The sequence below is a fragment of the Antechinus flavipes genome, chromosome 4 (genome assembly GCF_016432865.1).
Source record: "Antechinus flavipes isolate AdamAnt ecotype Samford, QLD, Australia chromosome 4, AdamAnt_v2, whole genome shotgun sequence".
In the NCBI taxonomy this organism is placed as follows: Eukaryota; Metazoa; Chordata; class Mammalia; order Dasyuromorphia; family Dasyuridae; genus Antechinus; species Antechinus flavipes.
The window spans coordinates 156,602,260-156,616,113 of NC_067401.1; positions in this window are offsets into that span (position 1 = coordinate 156,602,260).

A 13,854-nucleotide genomic window follows, 5' to 3' on the forward strand; every position below is an offset into this window, starting at 1 on the left:
ATGAATTTGGCTGTCTTTTGAAAAAAGAGAAAAGTTCATAGAAAGCCTGAATTTCTTTTCCTGCTGCACCATCATTTGCTTAATCTTCAACCTTGAGAAGGAAGATTAGAGAAACAGGATCTATGTAACTGTGTGCCTTCCATCTTAAGCAATACTTTTCTCCTGCCTGATCTCAAACAATCTTTTTAAAGAGATGTAGCATCTTCTTAGAACCTTGGAAGTATACTTTCCAGCGATGACCACATTGATTATTTTAGCTTTTTAATTGTAAAGTATATGCACAGTTTTTAATATTCACCCTTGCAAAACTTGCATTCCAAATTTTTTCTCCCTTCTACCCCCACCCTTAGACAGCAAGTGATCCAATATATGTTAAATATGTGCAATTCTTCTATACATATTTCCACAATTATCATGCTTCACAAGAAAAATCAGATCAAAAAGAAAAAAATAAGAAATATAAAACAAGCAAACAACAACAACAAAAAATGAAAATACTATGCTGTGATCCACACTCAGTCCCCACAGTCTTCTCTCTAGGCGCAGAGATGTCTCTCTTCATCAAAAGACCACTGGAATTGGCCTAAATTACCTTATTGTTGAAAAAAGCCACATTCTTCAGAATTAATCATCATATAATCTTGCTACTGTGTACAATGTTCTCCTGGTTCTATTCACTTTATTTGGCATCATTTCATGTAAGTCTTTCCAGGCCTTTCAGAAATCATACTTCTGATCATTTCTTACAGAACAATAATATTCCATAATGTTCATATACTATGACTTATTCAGCTATTCTTCAACTAATGGGCATGCATTCAGCTTCAAGATCCTTGCCACCATAGAAAGGGTTGCTACAAACATTTTGCACATGTGTCCTTTTCTCTTTTTTATGGTTTCTTGGAGATAAAGGCTCAGTAGAGATACTGCTAGATCAAAGGGTATGCATAGTTTGATAGCATAGTTCCATATTGCTTTGGGCATTGTTTCATATTTCTCTCTGGAAAGGTTGGATCATTTCCCAACCCCATTGATGATGTATTAGCATCCCCGTTTTCACATCCCCTCCAACATTTATCATTTCCATTTCCTCTCATCTTAACCAATTTGAGAGATATGTCATTGTAATGGGCTGAAGCTCGAGTTGATGCACTGAGGTCCTAAGCACATGAGGCTAAATAGCAATTGGATGATACTCTATTAATACATGCTTGGAGAAAGAATGGCCCCACTCACTCTCTGTGCAAGTTTTGATGTGTTGCATAGGAAATGATGTAGAGAACGATTTTGGTGGGGTGGAAGGAGAGAGGCAGAGAGACTGCTGGCTGGGTTCATGTCGCTACTGTTCTCACTTCCTATCACCATCCTCCTTCATCTCCACAAAGAATAAAGATGGAGGATTTTCCCTTAACCTGAATTCCTGACTCCAGCTGATTTTAAAATACACAGTCATCACATGTAGTAATACCTCAGAGTTGTTTTCATTTGCATTTCTCTGATCAATAGTGATTTGAGCATTCTTTCATATGACTAGAAATGGTTTTAATTTCTTCATCTGAAAATTGTCTGTTTATATTCTTTGACCATTTATCAGTTGGAGAGTGGTTTGTATTCTTAAAATTTAAGTTAATTATATATTTTAGAAATGAGGTCTTTATCGGAAACCATGGATATAAAAAAGTTTTTCCCAATTTTCTACTTCTAATCTTGGCTGCATTTGGTTTTGTTTGTACAAAAACTTTTAAACTTAATATAATCAAAATTATCTATTTTGCATTCCATGATGTACTCTAATTTTCATTTTCCATAAGTTCCTTTTTTCTCCACAGATCTGAGAGGAAGACTATCCTTTACTCTTCTAATTTGCTTATAATATTATTTTTTATGTCTAAATCATGAACTCATTTTGACCTTTTCTTAGTGTAGGGTGTTATGTGATAATCAAGGACTACTTTCTGCCATAATATTTTCCAATTTTCCCAGCAATTTTTGTCAAATAGTGAATTCTTATCCCAGAATCTGGAGTCTTTGGGTTTATCAAAAACAAAAATAACTATTATCATTGACTACTGTTGTCTTGTGAACCCAACCTGTCTGCTGATCAACTATTCTATTTCTTAGTCAGTACCAAATCATTTTGATGACCACTGCTTTATAATATACTTTTAAATCTGATACAGCTAGACTACCTAAATTTGCATTTACTTCATTAACTCCCTTGAAATTTTTGACCTTGATTCAGAAGAACTTTGTTATTTTTTTAGCTCTGTAATTTTTTGTAAGTTTTATTGGTATAGCACTGAATAAGTAGATTAATTTAGGTAAAATTGTCATTTTTATTATGCTAGTTTGGTCTACCTATGAGCACTTGATATTCTTCCAATTGTTAAGATCTGACTTTGTGCGTAAAGTGTTTTGTAATTGTATTCATGTAGTTCCTGACTATGTCTTGGCAGGTAGAGTCCCAAATATTTTATGTTACCTAAAGTTTTTTTTTTTAATGGAATTTCTCTTTGTATCTCTTGCTGCTGGACTTTGTTGGTATTATATAGGCATGGTGATGATTTATATGGATTTATTTTGTATTCTGCAACTTTGCTAACTAGTTTTTTTTAATTGATTTTCTAAGATTCTCTAAGTATATATCTGCAAAAAGTGATCATGTTGTCTCTTTATTATCTACTTCAATTTCTTTAATTTCTTTTTTTCTCTTATTCATAAAGCTAACATTTCTAATACTATATTGAGTATTAATGATGATAGTAACCAGTCTTGTTTCACCCCTGATTTTATTAGGAATGGTTCTACTTTATCCCCCTTACATATAATGCTTCTCATAATTTTAAATAGGTGCTACTGGTCACTTTAAGGAAAACTCCATTTATTCCTATATTCTTAGGTGTTTTTTAATAGAAATAGGTGTTGGATTTTGTCAAATGCTTTTTCTATATCAGATAATCACATGATTTCTATTAGTTTGTTTACTGTTATAATCAATTGTGCTAAGTTTTCCTAATACTGAACCAGCCCTGCATTCTTAAGATTTATAATCCTACTTGGTCGTGGTATAGTTTCCTGATGATAACTTCCTGTAATCTCTTTGTTAATATTTTATTTAAGATTTTTGCATTAACATTCCTTAGGAAAATGTGTCTAATTCACTGACCTTCTCTTTCTCCATTTTATTCAAATAAGAATTTAGAGATACAAAATTTTATCCTAAGAACTGCTTTGGCTTCATTTTATAAATTTTGGTATGTTATCTCAGTATTGTCATTCTTTTGGATGAATTTATCAATTTTGTCTACGAGTTGTTGTTTCACCCACTCATTATGATTAGATTATTTAGTTTCCATTTTTGTTGCATCATGATCTGAAAAAAAAAGATGCATTCGCTATTTATGCCATTCTACAGTGGATTTGTTTATTTTTTGTGATCAATTTTTGTGTAGGTTCCATATACCATGGAGAAAAAAAAAGTATGTTCTTTTATGTCCCCATTCAATTTTCTCCAAAGTTCTATAATACCCAGCTTTTAAAAATTCTATTTACCCCCTCAACTTCTTATTTATTTTGTGATTTGATTTATTCTGTTAGAATAAGAATATACTAGTATAGTTTTGCTGTGTATTTATTCTTGCACCTCTCTTAACTTCTCCTCTAGGAATGTGGATGATATTCCACTTGGTACATATATGTTTTATAATGATATTACTTCATTATCTATGATATCCTTTAGTAAAATGTAGTTTCCTTCCTTATGTCTTAATTAGATTTTTGCTTTTGGTTGATCTGAAGACAGAATTGCTATCCCTGCTTTTATTTTTTTCTTCAGCTGAAGCATAATAGATTCTGCTCCAGCCTTTTACTTTTACCTGTGTGTATCACTCGGCTTTAAATGTGTTCTTTTGGTAAACAATATATTATTAGATTCTGGCTTTTAATACAGTCTGCTATCCACTTCCATTTTATGGGAGAGTCTACCCCATTTACATTCACAGTCAAAATTACTACTTTGTATTTCCCACCATCTTATTTTCCCCAAGTTATACTTTTCTTTTTTCTTTCCCTCTTTTCCTCTCCTCAGTGTTTTGCTTCAGTGACTATCAACTTCCTCAATAAACCTCCTCTTTGTGTTCCAAATCATTATTGATCAGAGAAATGCAAATTAAGACAACTCTGAGATACCACTACACACCTGTCAGATTGGCTAAGATGACAGGAAAAAATAATGATGAATGTTGGAGGGGATGTGGGAAAACTGGGACACTGATGCATTGTTGGTGGAGTTGTGAACGAATCCAACCATTCTGGAGAGCAATCTGGAATTATGCCCAAAAAATTATCACATTGTGCATACCCTTTGATCCAGCAGTGTTTCTATTGGGCTTATATCCCAAAGAAATACTAAAGAAGGGAAAGGGACCTGTATGTGCCAAAATTGTGGTATATGAATGTTATGGAATATTATTGTTCTGTAAGAAATGACCAGCAGGATGAATACAGAGAGGACTGGCGAGACTTACATGAACTGATGCTAAGTGAAATGAGCAGAACCAGAAGATCATTATACACTTCGACAACGATATTGTATGAGGACATATTTTGATGGAAGTGGATTTCTTTGACAAAAAGACCTAACTGAGTTTCAATTGAGAAATGACGGACAAAAGCAGCTACACCCAAAGAAAGAACACTGGGAAACGAATGTGAACTATCTGCATTTTTGTTTTTCTTCCCGGGTTATTTATATCTTCTCAATCCAATTCTCCCTATGCAACAAGAGAACTGTTCGGTTCTGCAAACATATATTGTATCTAGGATATACTGCAACATATCCAACATATAAAGGACTGCTTGTCATCTAGGGGAGGGGGTGGAGGGAGGGAGGGGAAAAAAAAATCGGAACAGAAACAAGTGCAAGGGATAATGTTGTAAAAAAAATTACACTGGCATGGATTCTGTCAATATAAAGTAATTATTAAATAAAAATTTAAAAAAAATTTAAAAATTAAAAAATTAAAAAATAAACCTCCTCTTTTACAGCCCCTGTCCCTTCTCTTATTCTTTTCCCTTCTACTTCTGTTCTCCCTTCTATTAGCCTCCACCTTTCCTTTCTTTTTTCCTCTCCTACTTTGTTATAGGGTGAGACAAGTTTCTCTATCAAATTAAATATGCCTTGTATGAGACTACCTGCCACCTAGGGAAGAGGATTGGAGGAAAGGAAGGGAAAAGTTGGAATAGAAGGTTTTGCAAGGGTCAATGTTGAAAAATTACCCATGCATATGTTGTGTATATAAAAAAAAAGCTATAGTATAAAATATTTTTTTAAAAAAAATTAAATGCCAGATATTCTCTCTTTGAGACAAATCCAATGAGATAAAGGTTCACATAAAGCTCATCCACCTACTTTCTTTCCTTCAAATGTAATAGGTCTTTTTTTACCTCTTCATGTCATGTAATTTACTCCATTTTAACTCCCCTGTCCTCTTCTTCCAGTACAAACCCTTTTCCATCCCTAGTCTCTTTTAATATCATCACAATAAAGTCAAATTATAACTACACTCTCTAAGTATATCCCAAAGATGCAGTTCCTTGAGAACTGTTAAATAGAATTAAATATATCATCTTCCCATATAGGAATGCAAATTTTTTAAACTTTAAAAAATATAGTTTTTTTCTTTTCTTTTGACCTTTTTATGCTTCTTTTGAGTTCTATATTTGAGTACAACATTTTCTGTCCAGCTCTGGTCAAACTGCTAGATCTAAAGCCTCCAAGAAAAATGTAAATTAGTCTCAGGCCATGGAAAACTCATAAAGTGGAATTGGACAAATGGAAAAGGAGGTACAAAAATTCACTGAAGAAAATAATTCCTCAAAAATTAGAATTGAGCACATAGAAGCTAATGACTTTCTGAGAAATCAAAAAACAACAAAACAAAACAAAAAGAATGAAAAAGTAGAAGACATTGTAAAACATCTCATTGGAAATACGATTTACCTGGAAAAGAGAATCAGACTCAGTGGAATAGGTTAGGTTCACAAGACACAATAATCAATGACTATAGCAATCTAGTATTTGATAAACCCCAAGACTCCAGCTTCTGAAATAAGAACTCACTATGTGAAAAATACAAGGTTTTGCAAGGGTGAATGTTGAAAACTATCTTTGCATATATTTTTAAAAATAAAAAGCTATTTTTTTAAATTTATAAATTATTTTTATTCTTATTAAAAAAATACTTCCAGAAGAAAGGATTTAAAAATTATTTGACCACCTGAAAACCATAATCAAAAAAGAGCCTAAACATCACCTTTCAAGTAATTGTCAAGGAAAACTATCTTGATATTTTAGAATCAGAGGCTAAAATAAAAATTGAAATAATTCACTGAGTACCTCCTGAAGGAGATCCTGAAATGAAAACTCCAAGGGATATAGCCAAATTCTAGAACTCCTGGGTCAAGGAGAAAATGTTTCAAGCAGCCAGAAAGAAACAATTCAAGTGGAGTGGAGTCAGGATAACCCAAGATTTAGCAGCTTCTACATTAAAGGATCAGAGGTCTTGGAAAGGCAAAGGATCCAAGATTACAACCAATAATCACCTATCTAACAAAACTGATTATAATCCTTTAAGAGAAAAAATGAATATCCAATGAAATAAAGGATGTTCAAGTATTTTTGTTGAAAAGACCAGAGTTGAATAGAAAATCTGACTTTCAAATATATGACTCAAGTGAAGCATAAAAAAGTAAATAAGAAAGGCAAATCAAAAGAAACTTAATAAGGTTAAACTGTTTATATTCCTACATGAAAAGGTAATATTTATATTATATATTATCACACATAAAAGGGACAAGAAAAGATTTTTACATTGGAGGAGTGGATAGAGAAGGTGAGATTATTGAGTGACCTTACTTTAGGAAATAAAATATACATTATAAAAACCTATTTTGCCCTACAGGAGAGAAGAGGGGGAATGGAATGAAAAGGAGAGAGGATGATAGAAGGGTGAGCATATTGGGGTAGGAGTTAGAAGCAAAGCACTTTTGAGGAGGGACAGGGTAAATGAGGGGGGAGAGAGAGAGAGAGAGAAACACAGAAAGAGAGAGAGAGAGAGAAAGAAAGAAAGAAAGAAAGAAAGAAAGAAAGAAAGAAAGAAAGAAAGAAGAGAGAGAGAGAGAGAGAGGAGAATAAAAAGAGGAAATAAAATTATTAAGAATAAGTGTGAAAAAATATTAAAGCAAATTTCTCTGATAAAACCTCATTTCTCAATCACAAAGAGAACTGAGTCAAATTTGTAAAAATAAGACCCATTCCCCAATAATAAAGATCAAAAGATGTTGTGCTAACCTGCCACCTGCCAGTGGCTGCTGGAGGTCTAACTCAGATCTGTAGAATGGATCTCTTCCTGTGAGAGGATGATGATGATACAAGGAGACTGAGAGGCAGTTGCTGTTCTCTGACTTCTCAAATGAGAGACAGTTGCATTGTCTGACCTCTCTCCTCTTTCCTCTGCCTCCAATTTATTTCATTCCCAATCCACAAGCAATACCTGTGTCAGTAAAGGCTGCCCCACAACTCCCTCAAGTGTCACAATCCTCAGAGAATTGACCTACCCCTTCACCCAGGCATGGTCCTTAACAAAAAGATATAAATTTTTCAGATGAAATAATCACAGATACTCATAACTATATGGGAAAAAAATGTTCTAACTAACTATTGCAAGTGAAATGCAAATTAAAACAATTTTGAAATACTACCACAAATCTATTAGATTAGTCAAACAGTACAGAAAAGAAATATATATATATATATATATATATATATATATATATATAATTTAAAATACTAATATATATAATTTTAAAATATAAATATATATAAAACATTATAAATATATATGTTACATATTATATATAGATATAGATATAGATAATTTCTCTTTTCTGGAAGCAAAGAATTGGAAACTGAGGGGATGCCCATCAATTGAGGAATGGTTATCAAAATACAGAATATATGTATGTCAAAATTGTGGTATGTGATTATAAGGAATATTATTGCTCTATAAGAAATGATAATTAGGCCACTCTCAGAAAAACCTGGAAAGATTTCAATGAGCTGATGCAAAGTGAAAAATACTGCATACAAAGTAATAGCAACATTAAGATAATCAGAAATGAATGTTATCTTCTCAGCAAGAAGATAATCCAAAACAACACTGAAGGATTTGTGATGAAAAATATTATCTACGAGACTTCCAGCCAAGATGGCAGAGATGACATATATATCTATTTAATCTCCGTCTTTGCTCTCAGAATTTATTTCATGACAAGGCCTTGGATTAGCACTTGACTGAAAAAGAAAAAAAAAAAACAGAAATAATTACCAACAGAAGACATCTTTGAAATTCACCAGAGAAGGTCTGTTTTTGCTCATGGGTAGGGGTGGTTAGACCAGGTGCAGACTGAAGGCAGCCGCAACACAGCAGACAGAATATGGAGCTGACTGAGGGGAGTGGGGTGTGATTTCAGCTGTTTCTGCTGGGAGATCTTTAACACAGTGTTGGCTACTTTGTCCTAGCAGCAAGCCAGTAGACAAGCAGAAGAGCTGTAAACACAGGAGGTAAAGACTATAACCTGAAAAGCTAGGGTCTCTGGGACTTGGCCACACCCACCTGGAGTGTCTCAGCAAGCTCTCAGAATCTCAAAGCACAGACACAGCGTAGTCATTACTGTCCTGCCAGTACCTCACTGCTGCCCACCATGATTTGTAAAGGAAGTTTGGTAATACCATCTAGCCCCACTCCCAAGCCCCCCCAAAAAAGCAGACTGCATTTTTTTCTTAGTTTGTTTTCTTTGATTATTCTTTGACAAAATGAGCAAAAAATTAAAATGGATTCTAACTATTGATAGCTTCTATGTGGTTAGAGAGCAGACTTTAAAGCCTGAGGAGGCTAAAAACTGACTGTCTCCATATGATTCCCCAAAAGGGAATAAGATCTGATCCTCAACACACAAAACTCTCATAGAAGAAATTTAAAAGACTCTCACAATAGAGCTAGAAGAAAAATGGGAAAAGGAAAGGGCAGTTTGGCAAGAGAATCTGGATAAGTCATCCCACTCATTTAAAGATAGAGTGGATAATGAAATCAAATTCTTGAAAAATAGAATTAGTGAGTTGGAAAAAGAAAATAGCTCTTTAAAAAATAAAAATGGAAAAATGGAAAAATGGAAAAAAATTCCATAGAACAAAACAACTCACTTAAAAACTCAATTGGACAATTAGAAAAAGATATTTATAAAGAGTTAAGAAAATAACATTAAAAATCAGAATCAAAAAAATGGAAATGAATGACTCAAGGAGACACCAAAAATCAGTCAAGCAAAACCAAAAACATGAAACAATGGGGAAAAAAAATGTCAAATACTCTCATGGAAAAAGAACAATCTGAAAAATAGATCTAGGAGAGGCAATCAGAGAATTATTGGACTCTCTGAAAAATATGATGAAAAAAGAGCATGGACACTATATTCCAGAAAATCATCAAAGAAAACTGCCCAAAAGTTATAGAAACAGATAGTAAAATAGACATTGAAAGAATTAATTGATCACTTACTGAAAGGGACCTTAAAATCAAAACTCTAAGAAATATAGTGGCTAAATTCCAGAACTATCAAACCAAGGAAAAAATATTACAAGCTGCTAGAAAAAAATCAATTCAAATATAGAAGAGCCACAATAAAGATTGCCCATGATCTAGCAGCATCCACATTAAAGGATCAAAGGGCCTGGAATCTGATATTCCAAAAAGCTCAAGGAACTTGGTATGCAGAAAAAATAACTTATCCAGTCAAAATGAGCAATTTTTTTCCCCAGGGAAGAAGATGGACATTCAAAGAAATAAGTGGATTTCATTTATTTCTAATGAAGAAACCAGAATCAAACAAAAATTTTGATCTCCAAATATAGAACTCAAGAGTAAGCTAAAAAGGTAAAAAGAAATCTTGGAAACTATATTCCTGTTATAAAGATATATAAATAACAAATGTATAATTTGTTCTAGAAACTAGAGGTGGAAAGTAAATTGTACCAGAAAAAGGATAAAGTGGGGGTACTATATCTCATGAAGAGGCAAAGGAAGCCTATTATATCTGAGAGAAAGAATGGAGGGGAATGAACATAGTGTGTATCATACTCTCGTCAGAATTGGCTTAAAGAGAAAAATATTAGACATATTTGATTTATGGTGAAAGTTATTCCACTTCATTGAAAAGTGGGAGAGGATAAGTGAAAAGGGAAGGAGTAAGCTAAGCAGAAGGGAATACAGAAATTGTGAGGAAAAGGGGTAAGATATGGGGAGGAACTCTAAGGTGAGGGGAGGAATCCTAAAAAGGGAGGGCTGTGAGAAGCAAGTGGTGCTCACAAGTTCAATACTGGGGAGAAGGATAGGGTGGAAGGAAAGGAGAAAAGCATAAGCAGGTACTGGAATCCTTACAAAGTGTTAAGTCATTAGAGTTGATAGAAACAATAATTATCTAATTTATCCTGGTTCAGTATGATTGATCTGATATTACAAGGAGATGTTATGGGCCAGAAGAAACAAAATGCTAAGTACAACAGATAGAAACAATGCTTATGTTCACACCTTTAGAGAGCTCATATAAGCAAGAAGTATTTAAGTACTCATTGGAGTTCACAAGTATGGGAGATTCACAAAGTTAACTTTGTAATTTTGTGAATTCATACCTCTTTTGAAGCTCTTAGGGACAGAGAGCACTCTGGGAGGAAACCCATAATCCCACTCTCATATCCCACAATCCCACTCTCAGAGAAGGAGCATAGAGCTTCAGGGAGCCAGTCAAGGGAGTTACTTTGGAACATTGCCAGGGGTCGAAGAGGAGCACTCTGGGAGGAAGCCCACAAGCCCACTCTCAGAAGTGGAAGCAGAGTCAGATCCATTCCATCTTCCACCTTTGTGCTGGCTGGAGGTTGAAGGAAGCAGAGGCAGAAGCAAAGGACAAAGCTACAAGAGTTCTTAGAACCAAGGAGAGAGAGGGGCCTCTAAGAAAGCTAATCGGGCTTGGAAAGAGATAAGAAATAAACATTTGAACTTTTATCACCTGGCTGTGTTTGGAGTAATTATTACTTGTAACTGAAACTAAGGCTGCCTCAAGAAAACCTCCCCAAGAAACCTGCTCCCAGAGAGGACTATTATATTTTAAAGAAGAACACCACATTTTGGCGCCCGACAGAACTGGTCATTTTAACCATAAATGTGAATGGGGTAAATTCCCCCATAAAGAGGAAGTGGTTAGCAGATTGGATTAAAAGCCAGAATCCTACAATATGTTGTTTACAGGAAACACACTTGAAGCAGGGCGATACATATAAAGTAAAGGTAAAAGATTGGAGCAGAATCTACTATGCTTCAGATGAAGTAAAAAAAAAAAAAAGCAGGAGTAGCCATCCTGATCTCAGATCAAGCAAAAGCAAAAGTTAATCTAATTAAAAGAGATAAGGGTAGCATAGACAATGAAGCAATATCAATATTAAACATATATGCACCAAGTGGTGTAGCATCTAAATTCTTAAAAGAGAAATTAAGAGAGCTACAAGAAGAAATAGACAGTAAAACTGGGAAATCTCAAACTTTCACTCTCAGAATTAGATAAATCAAAGCACAAAATAAATAAGAAAAAAGTCAAAGAGGTAAATAGAATACTAGAAAACTTAGATATGATAGACCTTGGAGAAAACTAAATGGAGATAGAAAGGAGTACACTTTCTTCTCAGCAGTTCATGAAATTTACACAAAAATTGACCATATATTAGGAGGTAACAACCTCAAACTCAAATGCAGTAAGGCAGAGATAGTAAATGCATCGTTTTCAGACCAGAGGCAATGAAAATTACATTCAATAAAAAGCCAGGGGAAAATAAACCAAAAAATAATTGGAAACTAAATAATCTCATACTAAAGAATAATTGGGTGAAACAGCAAATCTTAGACATAATTAATAACTTCATCCAAGAAAATGAGACATCATACCAAATTGTGTGCAATGCAGCCAAAGCAGTAATAAAGAAAAACTTTATATTTCCACATGCCTACTTACATAAAATAGAGAAAGAGAACGTCAATAAATTGGGCTTACAACTAAAAATACTAGAAAAGGAACAAATTAAAAACCCCCAGTAAAATGCTAAACTTGACATTCTAAAAATAATAGGAGAGATTAATAAAATTGGTTGTTTATTATGGAATATTATTGTTTCTAAGAAATAAACCATCAAGGTGAATACAGAGAGGCTTGGAAAGACTTACATGAACTGATGCTGAATGAAATGAGCAGAATCAGATCATTATATACTTCAACTACAATACTGTATAAGGATATATTCTGATGGAAGTGGATATCTTCGACAAAGAGAAGATCTAATTCAGTTCCAATTGATTAATGATGGGCAGAATCAGCTGCACCCAGAGAAAGAACACTGGGAAATTAGTGTAAACTGTTTGCATTTTTGTTTTTCTTCAGATTATTTTTACCTTCTGAATCCAATTCTTCAGAAATCATGAATCATGATACTCCAGAAAGCAAATAAGCTAGGACTACAACCAAGAATCACCTATCTAGTGAAATTAAGCATAATACTTCAAGGAGGGAAATGATTATTCAGTTAAATAGAAGGATTTCAGGCTTTCATAAGAAGACAAGAATTAAACAAAAAAAAATTTGATCTCTAATATCAGTATTTGAAAGAAGACTAAATAGGTTTTTAAAAAGGGAAAAGAAAATATAAAAGGTTCAATAGAGCTGAACTGTTTATTTCCCTACATGGGAAGATGATACTTGCAAATACTTAAAAACTGTACCACTAATCATCCAGCTAGAAGGAATATACATAGACAAAATATGTATATAAGGTGAATGAGGGAATGATGAAAAAATTATTGAGAATGAGAAAGAGGGGATGTAGAGGAAGGGAAAGGTAGAATGAAATAAATTATTTTATATGAAGAGGCATTAAAATTTACTATAGTAGAGGGGATGATGGGAAGGTGGGCTATTGATTTGTTTCACTTGAATCTTACTCTTATCAGTATTGGCTCAAAAAATAGATATTGAATATAGAAAAATCTTACTCAACAGAGAAATTAGAGAGGAAGACATTAAGTAAAGGAGGAGTGAGTATATTGGAGAAGGCAGTATATAAAAGCAAAACATTAATTAGGAGGGACAGAGTGAAAAAAAGATGAGCACAAACAGGAGAAAAAATTGGATGGAGAGAAATACACAGTATATACAATAATTATAATTGTGAATGAGATAAACTTTCCCATAAAATGCAAGAGGATAGCATAGTGGATCAAAAACCCATGTCTTACTATATATTGTTTACAAGAAACACACTTGAAGAAATACACTTTACAAGAGACACACATGGAGAGTAAAAAATAATGGGGCTGGCAAAGAATCTGCAAAAAATCTGTTATACTTCAGCAAAAGTAAAAATAAAAATAGGAGTAGCAGTCTGATCTCATGCAAAGCAAAAGCAAAAATAGACCAAATTAAAAGAGATAAGAAAGGAAACCGCATCTTGCTGAATGTTAGCATAAACAACAAAGTAATATACTAAACATACATGCACCAAGTGGTATAGCATCAAAATACTTAAAGGAAAAGTTAAAGGTTCATGATCAAACAAGAGCGAGCATTGTGAAACAGAAAGTAGATAATTTCATTTATATTAAATTAAAAAGATTTTGCATAAACAAAACCAATGCAAGAAAGATTAAAAGCAAAGCAGAAAGCTAGGAAGCAATCTTTGCAGCAAGTGTCTCAGATAAA